The sequence below is a fragment of the Rattus rattus genome, chromosome 7, assembly GCF_011064425.1.
Source record: "Rattus rattus isolate New Zealand chromosome 7, Rrattus_CSIRO_v1, whole genome shotgun sequence".
Lineage (NCBI taxonomy): Eukaryota > Metazoa > Chordata > Mammalia > Rodentia > Muridae > Rattus > Rattus rattus.
Genome location: NC_046160.1, coordinates 85,485,188 through 85,503,316, shown reverse-complemented (window position 1 = coordinate 85,503,316; position 18,129 = coordinate 85,485,188). Strand labels below are relative to the sequence as shown.

Here is an 18,129-nt window from a genome sequence, read left to right as displayed (position 1 = left end):
TCACAGGCAAAGCAGTTAGTTCCACAGACCTGGAGTTGTCTCACAGAGTCTGAAGCCTCAACTGGGTCACAGAGTTTTTCTAGTTCAATCTAGTCTCCGCTCTTGATCTCAAAACTACAAAAGCAGGGCTGGAGAAATGGCTCGGCAGTAAGAAGCCTTGCTGCTCTTGAGGCTGACATAAGTTTGATTTCCAGCACTCAGGTAATGGCTCCCAAACATCCAGGGGATCTGATACCCTCTGGACTCCAGGGGCATCTGTGAACAAGTGATGCTCACAAACTCATGCAGGCACACATAGACAAATTAATTAGTCTTGATTAAAGCCACAGAAGGATTAAAGCAGGCCTGTCCATTTAACCTTCAAAGAACACGCTGCAGTCAGCCTTGGTCACTGGCTTCGATTTCAAGCATTTATTTATTCTTGGTCCTTCCTGACATTTAGCCAAGCACTGGGGGAGCACTCTTGTACAAATTGACTGCCACATACAAAACAGGATGGAGGATTAGAGCAGACATGCTAGTGGGGGCTTTTGCCACCGTCATCCTGAGTTAAATAAAAGCCATTAATGCTAGATTAACTACAGCTGTTAATCCAATGTCTTGTTTTTAAGCCTAAAGAACTGTTCCGGATCATTCAGGTTACAAAATTCTCTGCTTTTCTACCTTTACCTGCCTTCCAGGGATGGAATTCAAGTCTTCAGCTCTCAGCACTTTTGACCAGAGCCATCTCACCAGTCCAGTTTTTAAAAATAGCCCTTAAGATAGTTTGCAGTAAACTCTCAGGGTTCAGGAGGTCCCTTCTTGTTACAAAGTTGCAGATTTGAGCTTAGCTTGTGCCTAACATTTCACTGCTTGGTTTTGTCAAAGTGCTTCGAAGCTACTATTTATAGGCAGGCACAAAAGAACAGTCAGGCTAGGCTGATGAATGCACTATCAACTGCTCCTCTCAGGTACAAATTTGCAATCTGCAGGAACTTTATGGGATAACAGGGTGTGATATACAACTTCTACGGACCCAGGTAGTTCAGCAGGGAAGGAAGAGAGAGCCCAGAAGCAACCCCCAAACACTCACTGCTAATACCTGCCATTCTCCAGGAAAGGAAAAACACAGGCTGCAGCCTTTGGCAAACTGTTGGCGAGCTGTCTCTAGTTCTGACCCAATTTTCGCAAGAGGACGGCTAACACAATTCCTTGGCAAACCCTTGCCTCTATCAGGCTCTGAAGAAACTAAACTCTCAGTTCATTTTAGAACATGACACTTTCCTTTGCCCCTGGCAGTAATGGTTGTGCTCTGAATAGCTGTGATACATTATCTAGTCTTAGTTTGCTTTGTAGCCAAAAATATGTATGTGCACATGTGCACACACACAGATATACATACACACACATAGACACCATGGTGAGTTACAGGTGTGTGACTCAAAATTAAAGTGACTCTAACCATAATCTAGACCTGTTCTGTCTATCTCTAACAACAAAAGCCTAGCCAACAGCTAAACTGTAAAGCCCATCTCCAAAAAATGAAAAGTAACCATATGTTTAAAAAACAAAGCTCAAAGCTAAGACCTGGGCTATCTACGTTTGGAAGTCTAGATTCAAAGCACCCATGAGACAGGCAATGTTTGCCAATTGCACCACAGGTATTTTCTTCCCAGGTGAAAGGACAAAGAGCAGTTTAACAGGTGACTGGAACTGAGTGCCTGACAGGAAGAGAAGGAACATCAACTCCAAACCCGGTGCAGTTTGCAGAAGAAATGAGCTCCAGTTCTTGCTAAAGGTGAGTGACATACTTAAGGAATGCAGCCAGATGGATGGGGTGGGGAGAAAGCTCCCCAAGTCTGTGTCTGACAAAGAGGTATTACGTCTCAGTAGCCTAATGGTCATTTTCTCTTCCTGGCAGTCTCGCTAGTACAGTGCTGTTTGCCCATTATTCCCCTAAATTACCAACTTTATGCTTCAGTCAATTGTCTGCATCAAACATTGTCAGTGTTGCACAATATTGAGTTCTATGCCAAAAGAGGATGTCAGGAAGTCACACCAACTACACTGGAAATGAAACTCACTTCCCTAGCTTTCCACATTTAATTCACAATGGTAGCTATGGTTTAAGAATTACAGCTGTTTCCTTGGCTCCAAATTTGCTACAATATAACGGGTCTCTCTTTTGAGGCAGAGAGAGGGAGAAAGGGTTATTTTAATGCCTAAGGATATTCAATATCAGATTGCATGTTTAACTACTGCTAAAGTTTTCATTTTTTTTTCCAAAAGAGCTTTCACAGTTTACCTTAAAAGGGAGGGAAACTGGGATGCTAGGTGTCTCTTAGCTGTTAAAATAGGCATCTTTTGCCCTTTACTAGGTGAGAAGCCTGAACCCAAATGATGGATTCAATCCAGTGAAAAATTACCCTCACGAATAGGGTCTGAAACTGGACAGTCTCCAAAAACATTTAAATATAGGATATAAAAACATTTTCTTTTGTCAGGTACTGTCTATATGAAATATATGTCTATATGAAATATAGCAAAAAGGAAATTTAAAAGCTTTATCATTCAAGTGCTACATATGGGGTCGGATGTATAGCTCTGTTGCTGGAGCATACACGAAGCCCTTGTTTCACACCTGGCATGAACCAGGTAGAGCAGCACAATTCTAGAATCAAAGCACTTGGGAGACAGAGATCAGAGAATCAAAAGTTCAAACCTGTCCTCTACTGTTTTAAGCCAGCCTGGGATACATGAGACCCTGTCTTAAAAATTGAGGGTAGAGGTGAGATGGTGAGGACAAGGACACTTGTTGCTATACCCCTAAGATTCAACAAACTCAATTCATTCCTTACACTGGGAAAGCAAACTCCCTTGGAGATACTCTGTTCTCTGCTCCTGAGACAGCGGAAGGGGTACCAGAAAATAAAAGGTGAACGCCACCGTTCTCTGCTGTGGGCATTATATAGGTCACTGAGATCAACTGGCATCTCACCTTTAACTGTCCTCCTTTCAACAGGGATACTAAGGAGGTTAGGACATAGTCTCTACCAGCAACCTAGTCCACAATATACATAAAGGACAATTCACTTGCTAAGTAACTTCAAAATCAATAACCCCGCCTCAGCCTGTTTAGCCAACCAGACTTACTCACAAGACACAAGCAGAAACAAAAGACCACTGAAACTGAGCCTAAAAAAATCCCTTCAGCTCCTAAAACAAAAGGAGTGATGTTGTGAGTATTTAACCACAATTAACCAGGAGGCTTCCTTCCATTACTGAGTTAACACCAGAACAAGTGACAGTAATTCACAATCCTTATACCAAGGGGGGGAGGGGAGCTGTCATTTCCACTGGAGTGTCCTGTAGAGAAAACAAGTTTGGCAACCTCAGTTGGCAAAGTTTTGTTGTTTTTCTCCTGAATAATTAGAAATATAGACTTAAGACATAGAAACATGAGAATATAGGATGCAAGGGAAGATCCCTACCCAGTGACAATCTCTGAGGGGGCATTTTCTGAACCAAACACCTGAAGCTCTCAATGGTACAGAGCTCTGTGGGAAATGCTTTGTCCTGCCAATCCAGCTGTAACTTTGAAGTGTTTTCACAGAAGAACCTAAGAGCCTCAAGCCAAAGCCATACTCTAAATATTTACAAAATGAAACTGTTTCAGTCTTAACTGGGTTTTGTTTTTAAACACCTTATTTGTCCTGGGAAACCTATTACTAACACTAGAAGCAGCTTTTTAAACAAAGTAGCTCAAATAAAACTATACACAGCACATTCTCAACACTCAGACCTATCCACCAAGGAGAGAGAGCCAGGATTCAAATTCCACTCAAGAATGTGACCTACAATGTTCCTTCTCTATCGCCCTTCTCAAGATGGTTTTCCAGACCCACAGGATGTGACCACTGCATAGCAACTTTACCAATGCCAGACAAATGTCCTCTCCTAGGGCTGGCCTAGGACAGCAGACCCTGTTTATAGAATCACTCTGCCCCAGATGACAGACTGCTGTCTCCCAGAAACTCCAGGAGCCACTGGTGGATTGACAAAAGCGTCTAACTATCTTTGCCTTTGTCTTTCTTTGTAGTTTCCTGCCATCTGCCCTCTGGGAAAATTATCTGGGCCAAGGAGAGTACTACTAATAAAAGCATCTGGTTAAGTGTACTAAGAAATTATAACAAGAAAAAACAATGACCTATGTGGGTGAATGTATTGCAAAAGTAATTATAAAATAGCAAAATGTATATCATTTTTATACTCATGGAAAGAATTGTGGCAAGGTGTAAGTATTGACAAAAAAAGGGGGGGCGCTATTACAACAAATTACATAACTATCAGGAGAAAGAATACAAACCTTGGATTCCTGATCCTCCTTAATAGCCATTTTTACAAGTGCTTATTAAAAGACCTGGTCCAAATTCTGGGAAGGTTGAGAAGACAAAGAACTTGCCTTCAAAAAGCTTAGCAACAAGAAACATAGACAAGTATGCTAATAAAAGAAGGGTATTTTGCTGTTATCACATAGATCCTAGTACAAAAATAAATACATAGTAAGAGAGTGATAACTTCTGCTATTGCTGCCTCATAGTGATGTAACTACCTACCTAAGAAGGTGAGCATTATCCACTTGGCACAACAACCCAAGTATTAACCTGCACATGAATGCACTTGCGTAGACACTCCTGTATACACACACTCCCAGCCCCACCCCCGCTCCTGAGAGATACCACTCTTGGATAAAATGCAAGCAGGAGATGAAAAGACAACATTAGTATAATTTAAATGCCTTTTGACGAACTAAGTTACAAATAACTACATTCACCAAGAATCTGCAAACCACAAAATCTAAACAACCAATTGTAACTACAACATAAAAGTCCAGATGCTGGGATAATAGGAGTGTCAAGTGTATTATAAATTTAAAAATAGTACTATAGTCGTCCTGTCCATTTTGTAACGGTAACCCCAAGGATCTTGGTTTGGGGGCCAGCAACACAAGTTGAAGGTTACAATATCCGAGCTGGGTTTAAGCCTTGTGTTATTTGGAGGAGGGGCCATTTTCCAAGTGGCAAGACTTTAAACCTAAAAGCAATGTTAGGAATTCTCTGCACTTCCCTGTCTACATTACCAGTGAGATGACAGGTGCCCCAAAGGTTAACTGTGAGCCCACAGCAGGACAGCACATAAAGCTCGGCCGCACGACACTAGGGCTCCTGTGCTCCAGAGCTTCACAATAAGGATCTTCACTGGAGTTTACATTTTATGAAAATGATTGCGATGTCTGTGCTCTCCATACCTCAATTTCAATTATTAATTGCTCTGCCATTTACAGGCAATGGCACCTTCAGGTAATTGCAGGCCAGGGAGCTGTGTAGGCCTGGGAAGAGTGACCTTGTTGATTAAACTGCCTCCAACGCTATTAACTATGATGATGATGGAAAGATACGGTTCACTTGTTGGAGGAAAAACATCTTCCAAATTTAGTTTACCTTAGAACAAAAGCCCCAGACAATTCGTTTTGAGATGATGTATAGGCATGTGTGAGGAAAAGGGTTCAAAATTACGGTGTCCACGGTATGTAGGACGGAATATGGGGAGTCCCAGAGTTGCCAGGAGGGTGAGGAAGAGGGAGCAGCTGGGCCCAGGGCAAACATTTGACCACACCCCCCGACCACACCCTCCCAGCTGCCCGCAGAGCCACAACGAATTGAAACAGCAGTGCGAGCTGTTAAAGATTCCAAAGGCACAAATCGCCATGGCAACCAGATTCGTCTTGCAGGCAAACTATGCTTCAATTCACTAGGTCCAGCTCAGATCTCAAGAAACTACCAATTCAATGGGGGCAAAACCGTCACGGGCAACATTTACTCTGGATGCTCTCCCAACATCGATGGCGAGGGAGAGGAACTCGAGAGTAGTTATCTATTTCTGAGCACAGTAAAACATTTTATGGGCAGGAGATAGAACATCCCAAACCTTGATAGTAAGCAACGTGCAAAAGATCGTAGAAGGGTTTGATGAATGTGAGTAAATGAACGAATGAAGCTGACGCAGAAAGGGAAAAGAAAAGCCAGAGGGCTTTAGAGTTATCCGGCCGAGCCGGGCCTGGCCTCGCTTGGCTCTCCTCTCCAGGTAGAAGACAAGCCAATCACAAACAGCTGGTTTGGGGCACCAGTTAGATAAACCCGATTATCCAGCCCTCCTGCCCCAACGGCGAACCTTATCATTAGGTTATCCACCACCCCATCCATCACCTCCATAGTTCTAAGGAGAGCGTCTAGCCCACGCCCAGGTGCCCTTTGCAGGTCTCGATTCCGTAGAACCAAGACTGAGATGCGCCCCCCAAAGCAGGACGCAGGGAACCCCGTCCAGTCCTCCCGGAGACGCAGCCTCCCCGCGCCGCAGCTAGCCGCCGGCTCGCGGCCTCCGCACACCCCTCTTCTTTCCGCACACAGTAAGCTCGGACACTGCCCGGATTACAGTCAGCCCCTCCGTTTTGAGTAAGGCTTGACCCGAAGGTGATAGGGATGGTGGGGTGAATCGCTGCCACCGCCGTGCCCGCGGATCTCTCAGAGCCAACGGCCCAGGAGCGCCGCCCGCTGCCACAGCTCCCTCAGCCCTGGCCCCGAGGAGCCTGTGGCCGGGAAGCGAGATGTACCGGGCCGGCTTCACTGCCACCCAGCGCCTCGGAAAGAAAGAAGGGAGGGACCCCATCCTCCCGGACGCCTTCCTTCAGGCTCGCTTAGCTCCGTGCCGCGCTGCAGCCATTTTCCAAAGCCTAGATTGGCAGCCCGAAGCTGTCTCGGTCCTGTTCCCACCCAGACCCAACCTGAAGGACGAGTTTAATATTTACCTACTGGCCCGGGAGCTCCGGGAAGCAGCAGGAGGGCGCGCCGCGAACAGCGCGAGGGACCAGCACGCCCACCCCGCGCCACGGTGCGGTGCCGCTAATGAATGAGTGCGGCGGGCGAGCCGAGGCGTCCTCTCACCTGAGCAGCCGCTGCATGCTGGAAAGGCCGCTCTGCGTTCCCGGTACAATGGGATCCGGTTAAACAGTTCCCTTCACAGCCGCTCGTAGGTTACCAACTCGCAGGTGACATCATCCTCGCCTCCTCTGATAGGATACAAGGTGGCACCCACTGCGCATGGACGCTGTGACGGGCCCTTAGGATTCTGGAAGTTGTAGTCCCAATCCTGCAGACAGAGTGAAACAGCCTCTACATCCTCGCGATCAGAAACTACAATTCCCGAAGTGCCTCTCTGTCCCTCTGTGCCAGCCCTCTCCCCGCCCCCCAGACCCGCCCCCTCCCCGCCCTCCAGTCTAGCAGAACTAGTGGTGGTCAGTCAGAAGCCTAGGGGCACACTGTTTGGGCTAGAGGGCGAGGCACCCGGTGACCGTGCCCTTTGACTTGACCTCTGATCCTACCAGCGGGTAGGCTGCGGGACCAAGAGGCGTCCTGAACTCGCGCACACCCACCAGGCACTTCTGTTCGGTTGGGTTCTCCTGCCCCCATCTGGGAAGGGTCCATAAAAGCCTTTCTCTTCCTTCCCACCTCAAAACCACTAATTCATCGGACTCCAGGGGTTCTGGGTTGAATCCCGAGCCAGTATTTCCCCTTGTCTCCAAGGATCAAACAACACCAGCCGCGAAAAAGAGGCATCTCCTTGCACCACATTTTGGGTTAGTTCATCGGGTGGTCAAGAAAAAAGCTGGGAAAAGCTTAGTTGACTGACCTGAGAAAAACCGGTGACTGTCACTAATGAAAATGCAGTGTAATAGAAGACAGAAACAGTCACCACAGCCCTGCGTCCGCAAGCCTGCTGCTGTGGCGATAACATAGCCATGCTTTTGTTCATGCCTGAAGGGACTTCCCGCTCTGGTGGCTCTCAACTCCTCAGAAGATAACATGCATATCTAAAAGTTTTAGTTAATTACACATATAAAATTTTAAAAACCGCAACACTCCCTCCATCCTCATTCCCCACACATTTCCTTTCAAAATTATCAAAAATTTAAGACTTGAAAACAAACAGTAACCTTCAAGAATTGCCCCCGTTCTTCAGACACCTATATGTGCACTAAAGTGTTAGCAAAGGAATTTTGACCCTTCTGGAAGATTTGGGGTTTAATACATAAAGGTTTTCTGTGTTGTGATCTCATTCAGTGAACACCAAAGGTGAGAAACTTAAATAGAGGAAACAAATCTCCAAATGCCTTTTGTACGGGGGGGGGGAGTATTAATTCAATGTTCAATGGCAGAGCTGTGTTTAGCTCACATGCCCTCTTCCACCTGCAAAATTGGCTTCTCAGGAAATGAAGGCTGACAATTAAAATTTCCAACAACTCTTCACTCAATTGCTGGTGGAATATCACCCCTTATCTTCCCCTTTCTGCTTGAAACACTAAGGTTCAAGTGAAATATTCTTGGAACTGGAGGAGTATCTCAGAGGAGAGGGCAAGTGCTTCGTAAAAGAGGAGGATCTGCTGGATTCTGATCTTCTTTTAACAAGCCTGATCTGTACAGACTGGAGCCGTTTGCCTCCACAGAGGCAGGATAACTTTGTTGCTCTTCTGATCTGTCCTATCTATTTCAAATATTATCTTAAGTGGAACCTAGACAACACAAATGTTCCTTTGGCCATCAGACCAAGGGTACAAGCAGTGATGCTCTTGCTAATGGGTAGACTTAATGGGAGTGCACAATTGACTGTGGGAAAATATTCAGAAAGAAACCCGACCTGGCACGGTTCTAAAGGCTCCCCCAATCTTATAACTGTGGAAAGCTTTTAGGTGGGAACATGATCAGTGAGCTTGAATTTTACTGAGTCAATAAATTGAACTCAGAGCCTTTCTATCAGGCAGGGTTTATCCTTATAGATAAAAGCATGTTGTTAAGGCACTGGGAGAAATAATTTTATAGAACGAATACCCTCTCGGCAAGCTCTCTTAGTTCTCTGCAATAAAGAAAAAGAATAAACTCTTGTTCAAGAAAAGGAATCCATTCTCTATAACAGTATTACAGGCTGTGTCACATATCTCCATATAAGCATGCAAAATAGACTACAAAAGAGGGAATTTGTGAGTTGTGTGTGTGTGTGTGTGTGTGTGTGTGTGTGAGAGAGAGAGAGAGAGAGAGAGAGAGAGAGAGAGAGAGAGAGAGAGAGAGAGAGCACTTTCTATCAACCAATTCTAAATATAGATAATAGAGGACTTGGTGTTGGAAAATGGTTTTCTGTTAAGTGGCGATGAATTTAAACTGATCCCTGCACACCGTTGCACTGGTAACCAAGGTAAACAAGAGTGCTCTTTGGCAGCAGAAATGCTGTCTGTAGACCTGTAGACCTGAAGTCAGTGGAAGCTTAAATCCTTCCACAGTGGCACAGAGAAACTCATATTCTCGAGAACACACACACACACACACACACACACACACACACACACACACACACACACTCGTTGTATATGTCCGTATTCAATTTTATGAAACTCAGTCTAAGAAACCATGAAAAGCATTCATTCTTTCTAGCTTGATTTATATTCCAAGCCAGAAAGGTTTCTTTACTTTTTTTCCCCTTTTATTTTTAAACAACTGATCCTGTCCTGGAATTACCTTACAAAAGACCCCACCTCGCCCAGCGATGGAGGACTATGAATTAGAAACACCTGGAACCATCGAGCATGGACTATCTGTGGAGAGGACAGGAGACGAAGGCATTATGGGGCCTGTTGCTGATATTTCAAAATAGTTCACCTGTCTCTGGTTACAGGTTTTACTTCAGGGAGGAAATAAGACACCAACAGAGAAAAATGAACATTTGTCACCTTCCATGTGTTGTCGCGTGTCAGCTTGGTACCTCACAGAGGTTAGGGATGTATGTTGAACCGGGCTTGGGATTGAGTTATTTTACTGTGGTTAGACCTGCGACTCTGCTTTTACGTGTTACATATTCTATCTGAACCTGTTCCCTTACTCGTAAAAACATTTCATGCTTCTGTGCATTAGATGAGACAAGTAGAAATGATTTTTTTATGAAGCAGAGTTGAGGGTTAATAAAGATGTTTTAAAGTCCACTTAAGCATGAGAGTTAAGAGCAAGACAGGCTCCCAGAAGAAAATGGAGCACCCCAGAAAGCACGGGTGTAGACTTTGTAAAGAGCAGCAGAAAGTAAGGTTTTCTCAAATGCATGTTCAAGATCCTCACTAGAGAATTGCCATAGGCTGTTGCTTGCTCTCCACAAACTCATAATCAGGGCCTATTGCCGAAGACAACACTTACAAATCTCATTGAACACAGGGAGGTCGAGCTGGTGTCTAACGAGAGCCTTCATACCTGCTGACTACTGTTCACAGTTCTAGAAGGTACTCAAGGTAAACACCAACTCCTCTACAAAACCTCCTATATACAGTGATGATTTGCCTCTATGATACGCTGGTGCGATGGTGGCATATACATTGTAGGAGTAACCAACCACTGTCGGATTGGATTTAAGGCCCACTCCATGAGACTGAACCCATGCCTGACATTGCTCATATGGCCATGAACCTGAAGGTAGATGAGCCATGGACCAAATGAAAACCAAACTGCTATTCTGCTAAAGGAACACAGCAATGAAGTAACTCCTAACGACATCCTGTTACACCCTCAAACCAGTGTATCGCTCAAAGAAGCTTTTAAGTACAGTTGATGGCAGCTAAAACCCATAACTGGACAATATGCAGAGGGCAAGAGAGCTTGGAATTCTCAGTCCTAAATGGGGTGTCCTGACCAAACCCCTCCCCTCAGGGCTCGGGAAACTAGGGGAAAGATGAGGCAGAAAGATCGTATGAGCCAGAGGCGATGGAGGACACCAAGAAAACCGTCAGTGTCTTCCAGGCAAAAGAGGACGGAAGAACTTACGAACTCTCCAACTATGGTAGCACACACAGAGACGTCATAGGTCCAAACCAAGTCAGGTTCCAGCATTGAGATGAAGTAGTAGACTGGAGCTCCCATCTCTAACCAAGAAGCCATCTCTAGTTGAAAATGGCTTTCAGGGAAAATTGGTTTTCTCCAGCAGAGTCTCCCTGGGTATATAAACTTAAGGGCATAACCCTTGCCCAGCAGTAGATGGAAATGCAAAATAAATTCTATTTTTGTAGACTTTCCATCTCATAATGCTTTGTTTGGTTTTTTTTTTTATCTTACCGATCTTCTCTGTATCATTCCAATTTTAGTATATATGCTGCCGAAGCGAGCACATGATCTTCTACATATAATAGTTTCTGATTTTGTGTTTTTATGGGTTGTGTGTGTGTGTCTGTGTCTGTGTCTGTATGTCTGTCCATCTGTAAGTCTATGTGCTTCTCATGCTATTTCTTTGTTATTTTTTTTTTGTTTGCCTTTGTTTTCTAAAGGGAGATTTGCGGAGTTGGAAGAGTAGAGAGACACGGGAGGAGATGAGGTAGGGGAAACCGTGATCAAAATATGTTATATGAAAAAGTTTATTTTCCATAAAAATAGGAGAGAGGTACTAGGAAAAAACACTTCTGAAGCTGAGAACTATAAAGATGCTAATCATCTACAATTTTCCATCATGGGCCTAATTTTGAAATAGTTACTAAAGTCTCATGCAAGTCAATTCATATTCATGACAGTGCATGGTTGGGAACTGTCTTACACCAATCCACCAGTTGACCAAAGGAACTTAGAAAGAAAAGAGAGGGAGATCTCCAACATGGAATGGTGCTGTTCCTTGGCCCATTCTTAGATATGCAACTTCTTTTCCATGGGGCCCAGCTGTCCCCAGTTTCCTAAGGAGCCTTTGCCAAGCTTCCCAACTAGGAGAGTCACTTCCAAGAATGGAGGCAACAGGAAGTAGGAGGAAGGGAGAACCTCACTCTTCCTCCTCCTCTCCAGAGAAGCCCTGGGTGATGTTTCAGTCAGGAGTGGGACATTTTCCTCCTCAGAGTCCTGTTTCTTCCAGGGCCTGATACTGTGGGTTAACAATCACTTCTCCCTCCTTCCTCCAACCTGTGAATGAAGAAGACCCCCTGCTGCTGCTGCTGCTGCTGCTGCTGCTGCTGCTGCTGCTGCTGCTGCTGCTGCTGCTGCTGCTGCTAATTCCTCGGATCCATTTGAGGCTTCTGAGATATTTGGTCACCAGTGTGATCAGGTCTCTGTTCCATATTTGTTCTATTCTTTAAAAGTACAACAGTTTGAGAGTTTTGATGAAATGCTCGTGTCTTTGGTAAAGTTCCTTCAGAGATAGACAACAGAAACTTTCTATGGGCAGTTTATGCAAACAAAAGAACTTAGGTAGTGACGGTCTTCTGAAGGAAAAAGAACCAGACTACCTCTAGGGCAGTATGATGGAGGGTTTCAGATGTCTCCAGTAGACTGGTCTCTGCGCCATTTTTGTTTTGTTTTGTTTTGTTTCTGTAGAATTCCCGAGTGCTGCTGATTGCCCAGTCTCAAGGCAACTATCCCTAGATTACTGCCCAAAGTCATGACTCTTGAGGTGTGGCTCCCTAGAACTTCACTTCAGAACCCATGAGGTACACAAGTGCCCACCCCTAGCAGGGACAGTCTCCATTTCACAAGTCCCCCAGCTGTTCCTGACACACATGGTGGCAGTCCAGTACCTCCTCTGTGGTAAGGAGATGCTGTGGTTCAGAGAGATAACTCATGACCTACCTCTCTGTGCTCTCTGTATCTAGGAGCCTTCATGGAAGGCCCCCAGCATTGTGAACCTCACTGGGGCTTCACGTGATGCCACTCAAAGCTGGTAAATCTGCCAGCGTCCTTATGATAAAAAGGAGAGGGACTTCGTAATGTTCTGGGCCAACATCAATTTAGCCTCTGCAAAGGTTCTTGGGAAAGCTTCGTTTCACTGAGAAATGTTGAAGGATAGATTGAGGGAGATGAAATGACCTACAAAGGCAAGGCCAGTTACAGCAATACCATACTCTACTGCTTAATACATAACCAGTAAATAACTCAGCCCCTCTGTCAGCTGCTCCTATGAGACCTGCCCTGCTTATGTTCAGCCACTGACCCTCCACGGCTACTTTAAATTAATTAAAATTGACAAAGGGAATTAGAGAGCTGGTTGAGTGCTGGCTGTTTTTCCAGAGGAGGAAGAATTCAATTCCCAGCACCTTTTGTTAACTCCAATCTCAGGAATCCGATGCCCTCTTCTGGCTACTGTTGACACTGCAGACATAGATTCAGGCAAAATAAAATGAATAAAATGTTAAAACTGTTCCTCACTAACAATAGCCACACCCAATAACCACATAAGGCCAACGGCTACTCTACTGAACCCAACGTGTAATTTCATTATTTCTAAAATGTGCAGAACTACTCTACACCCTTTTACCATAATTTTTTCACTTTTTCCTTCATCTTTCTAGGTAAAGAGAAGGGAAGAGAGAGGGGGATGAAGAAAAGAGAAAAAAAATACAGCTTACCACTTTAAGCTCTACCATATGTAAATCACTAGCCAGTAAATCACCAAAAAGACACATAGGGAAATGGCCAATGTTTTTGTGTAAGCAACACACACACACACACACACACACACACACACACACACACCACTACACACCTGGCAGCTATACACAATCAAAGGTGCTCAAGCTTATTAGGAAACATAAAGACCAGATCAGATGCTGCTAAATGCCATCATGCATAGAAACACACAGGGCAAACTGACGTCATAAAGGAGCAAGCTTTGATGTGCCCCAGTACAGCTTGAAATAACGGGCTGTCTTACAACCCTGCCACCTGGAAATGAAAACTGAAAATCAACAAGTGATATTCATATGAAAACCAGCAATGGACTTTCAAGTTGAATGAAGAGTATGTATCACATGATTGTACTTCCATGAAACAATACAAAGAAGTAAACCTAACTTCACAGAACGTGCTGAGAGCCTCTGAGGATTGACTCGCATGGCGCTCTGAACTTCCTGGACCGGATGCTGCTGGTTTTGAGTCCTTCGAAACTTACTCCTTTGTATTGTCCCTGTAATGAAGTTCTAAGTTTCTGCAGAAGATCATCTCTATTCCTGTCCATGGGAATAACAAGGGTATTTTAATAAATACTTGAGATAAAGATTGTCCACACACACAGTATTTGATGTATTGTGAGATCCATTTTATTGGGGTTTCCTAATGATGACAGTTGTCTGTGTTCTCTGTAGAGAATTTGGAAAATACTGCTGCTTAAGCATGTGATCACCTAAGTCTACCAATCAAGGGTTGCCCCATCCCCTTTACTGAATTTACATAATTAGCCCTTGATCTTTAGCGCATTATCAACAATTTTATTCTGCACCATGCATCAACTTTTTTGTCTTTGTATTTTAAAGGTAGGGTGTCAGGTATCCCAGGTAGCCTTGCACTCAGTGTGCAGCCCAAAGATGACCTTGAACTCTTGTTCCTTCTGCTTCCGTCTCCCAAATGCAGGGGTCACAGACATGTCCCACAACACCGAGCTATGACTATATCCTCTGAAGTAGAACTACAGAGCAACAGCAAAATATTTCCACTTAAAAATCCAGTGCCCAAACATCCAGATATTTGCAGCATTCCTTATAGATGCTACCTACATGCCCTTGTATGTAAGGTAATTCTCTCCATGAGAGAATTGAATCATGTCCCAGAAGCAACATACACTGAGACAAATTCTAATGTAAACGACTGGTTGGGAGGATGGGAAGGAATGGATGTCCAGAAGGAAACTCTTGTGTTGCCTCATTTCCTGTAGGCCCTGTTGCATGCATTAGTCTGCTCTGGCTAGGACACAAAGCACCATGGAATGTCATTGTCACACACAGTCAACTCCTGTCTTCAAATCTGTCCTCCTGAGGGCTGAGGGAGGGCTAAGGTTTGCCTTTTCGGCTTGCTTTATTGATGACCATACCCTCTGTTTGTCTCACCCTACTGCCTTCTTTGCGGGTGTGTCTGTCTCTGCTGCTAGGTTCCTTCCTTTTATAATGACTCTAGTCTATTGACTTACCTTTATTTTCCAAGGTAATGTCCTTCTTCCTGAGATCCGGGACAGGATTTAACCTGCAATGCTCAGTATGCCGACAACACAATTGTATAATCAACCATACAGACTTGGGAGCCGTAGAGTCTTATCAGGAAGTAAGAGGCAACCTAAAAGTCAGAAAGCAACCACCTAAGACTTCTCCTAAACAACACAGGCAGAACTCTCCCATGACTTGGAATCTGGAAGCTGTCTAGGAAGGGTTTAAAGGTGAAGGTCACCCCTTCAGGTACACAGTTCTACACCCCCAGGTCAGAAGTCCTCAGATGAAACTCAGCTGAGCTTCCCATGGTGAAAAGTCCCTGCCTGTACATTTCAAACAAACCCTTCCAAGTTAGCTTTCAAAACATCCCCTGCCAAGGGGGGTCATACCGTTTTCATTTTCTCTTCTCTTTAAGCATCTAATCTCAGCGTGGACTCTTTAACCCTCACGTGGGCAGTCTGTGTGAGGCAGAGCTTGGCATATAAGTTAAAGATAGGCCGAGCTTTCGGAGGAGAGAAGGAATTCTGTTTACTTTTGTTTGGCTTGTTGTAATTCTCTTTGCTGGGAATTATCCTGGCAGATACATGCGGCTTTGTGCAGAAATATTACAGTGGGTAGGATTTGTGTGAGAGCCGTGTTTCACAGTGGGTTACACTAGCATTTAGGCACTGGATTTGAAGATTAGGGGCGACTTCAGTCCTGCCCTACATGAGAACCCGATGGCGGGGAATTTCTCATGGAAAAGCCACACTAATACAATATGTCACAGCGTATTATCATCGTGAGAGTATTTTCTCTTCACCAAACTGTGATTGTAACCCTTCCCCCCCTGGGATTGTCTATGTCCCCTCCCTGTGTCTCAAGCTCCTAAAATAATATTTTGGGTTGTCAGGAGACCAGCCATCCAGAGAAAGAGGAAGGAGCGGTATCGGAATGGTTTATTCTGGCTCTGCCCGCCTGCCCGTGACAGGTTTTCTTCTCTGGGATTTATGTTATTGTTCTTTTAAAAATTATACCCATTTAAATTCAAACATGGTTAAATCAAAGCAAAATACAACCTCATTACCTTTCACATGTGTGAAACAGTGATTTGGAATAACAGGGCCACGTCCCTCTTGACTTCTGCTCGAACGTTAGCTACCTCTAAAGCTGGGCTGCCTTTGCCAATGAACCACCAGAACTTGAGCGTCTGGTAGCTTTGAGTAAAGTCAACACTAGGGTGGGAAATTCCCAAGAAAACCCAGATGGTTTGGAGATGAGCACAGGGTTTTAAGAAAAGTTTGCTTGTGTCCTGGACTCTCGAGTGACTGGTTTGCTACAGTTGTCATTGCAGGAAGTCTTTTCTCCAGCACAGATCCCTACTCGATATGCGGGTAAGGAGCCTCCTGCTCAGGGCATCTCCGTGTGATTGACTAGACCTCAGGGCATTGGCCCTTGAGAGGCGTTGTCAGATTTCAGGAGATTTGTGAACCGGTTGCTAAGGGAAGTCAAAATTTAAAAATAAATAAATAAAGCAAATAATCAAGCGGTAACTACCCATAATCCCAGCACCCAGGAAGTAGAGGCAAGAAGGTTGAAAGTTGAAGCCAGCTTGTGCTACATAGTAAGACCATGTCTTAAACAGAAACCATGGAAATCTCTTTGGTAGAATGTATGTGTGGGCCCTGGATTAAATTTCCAGTTTCACAGAGATGAAAATGGTGTAGCCCAGCCCTTGGAAGGTGGAACTGTGCTGGCTCCTGGAGCTTGCCAACCAGGCAGTCTAGACTACTTGGTGAGCTCCAGACTAGAGAGAGATTCTGTCTCAATAATAGTAATAATAATAATTATAACCATTATATTATTACATTTATTATTATTATTACTATTATAAACCAGGTAGAAAATTCCTGAGAAACAGCACCAGACATTGTTCACTGGCCTCCTTACACACATATACACTCATGCACACACACCTGTGCACACACACACCTGCATGTATGTGAACAAATAATAATGATGATGATGATAGTGGCATGTATCAAGAACAGAAATAATCAATACTCCAAAGTTGTCAGTTGTTCATTGTTGCTTCACTAAATGTTGTCTATGAATTTGGTTTCCTTCTGGATCAGACATGATGTGGATAGATTACTGTGGTAGTCTCTTCCGAACAGTCAGTGACATCAGACTCTGTCGTGGTGAGGAAATCTATAAATGCTACAAGCAAAGGATTCTCCTCAGATTCAGTGTTAAGCATTGATGGTCTCTGTTCCCCCAAGCTTCAAACGAAGAGTGTTCGCTTCATCTAACTGCTGTGCATTCTAACTGATCTGCATTCCTCTCTTGTGACTTCATTTTGTCGTCGATGTGTAGAAGTGGAGATCCCAAGAATGTGTCACTGTGGGTGACACATGGGGACAGAAGAAAGGGTGGCGTGAGATTACGTGCAGAGAAGAGCCCAGTTCCTTGTTGGGTTTAAAAGATCAGAATTTTCTCAAAGGGAAAACAAGAACTTGGTGATAAGTTAGCAGAGGCTGGCGATTCCAAACCAGGAAGAGAAACCAGTGAGCCTGGGGTGACGTGGGTATCAGATTGAATATGGAGAGAATTCTGGAACAGCTATAATTCACTGAGCTGTGTGGCCACACAGAAGCTTAGAAAAGAGCACCGCGTGCTATGCTTGGAAATGTTTTCATTAGCATGCAAATAGTGTCTAAGACCATGAAGAGCTTTATAAAATGAAATGTTTCCACAGAAAGGGCTGTTTATTCTGGGCAGCCTAATTATCTTGAGTAATAAAACAACTTGACAAGAAGTTTCAGTCAACGAGAGGATGCAGTTCTATCATCTATCTACCTGTTGATCAACCTATCAATGTATCTATCATCTATCCATTTTAGTTCCTATCCTAAAATTGATTTTTCTCCCCCAAATCTATTCTGTGCCTATTTTACCTGTTTGCATTATTCTTTTTTATTTACAAAACAAACAAGCAAAAACCATCAGTGTTATAAATGGTGGAGAAGTTCCAAGGCCCAACTGAAAAGGCAAATACATTCTAGAACAGAATGGAACTGTTACCATTGGTTTGATGAGCATGAAAGTCTGGTTGGCAGGCACAGACCTGTGAAAGGGAA

General features: G+C 44.2%; 1 protein-coding gene across 3 annotated transcripts in view; it reads right to left on the bottom strand.

Moving 5' to 3' along the window:
* The window catches only part of Daam1 (dishevelled associated activator of morphogenesis 1), a 160,678-nt gene extending 153,577 nt beyond the window's left edge, over window positions 1-7,101 (bottom strand). For 2 of the 3 annotated variants that reach the window (XM_032907909.1, XM_032907911.1), the window contains exon 1: window positions 6,845-7,101. The gene's annotated coding sequence lies outside the window, so the exon portion shown is untranslated. The remainder of the gene's footprint in view (window positions 1-6,844) is intronic. The other variant, XM_032907910.1, reaches the window with a different exon arrangement.
* Window positions 7,102-18,129: the final 11,028 nt, after the last annotated feature.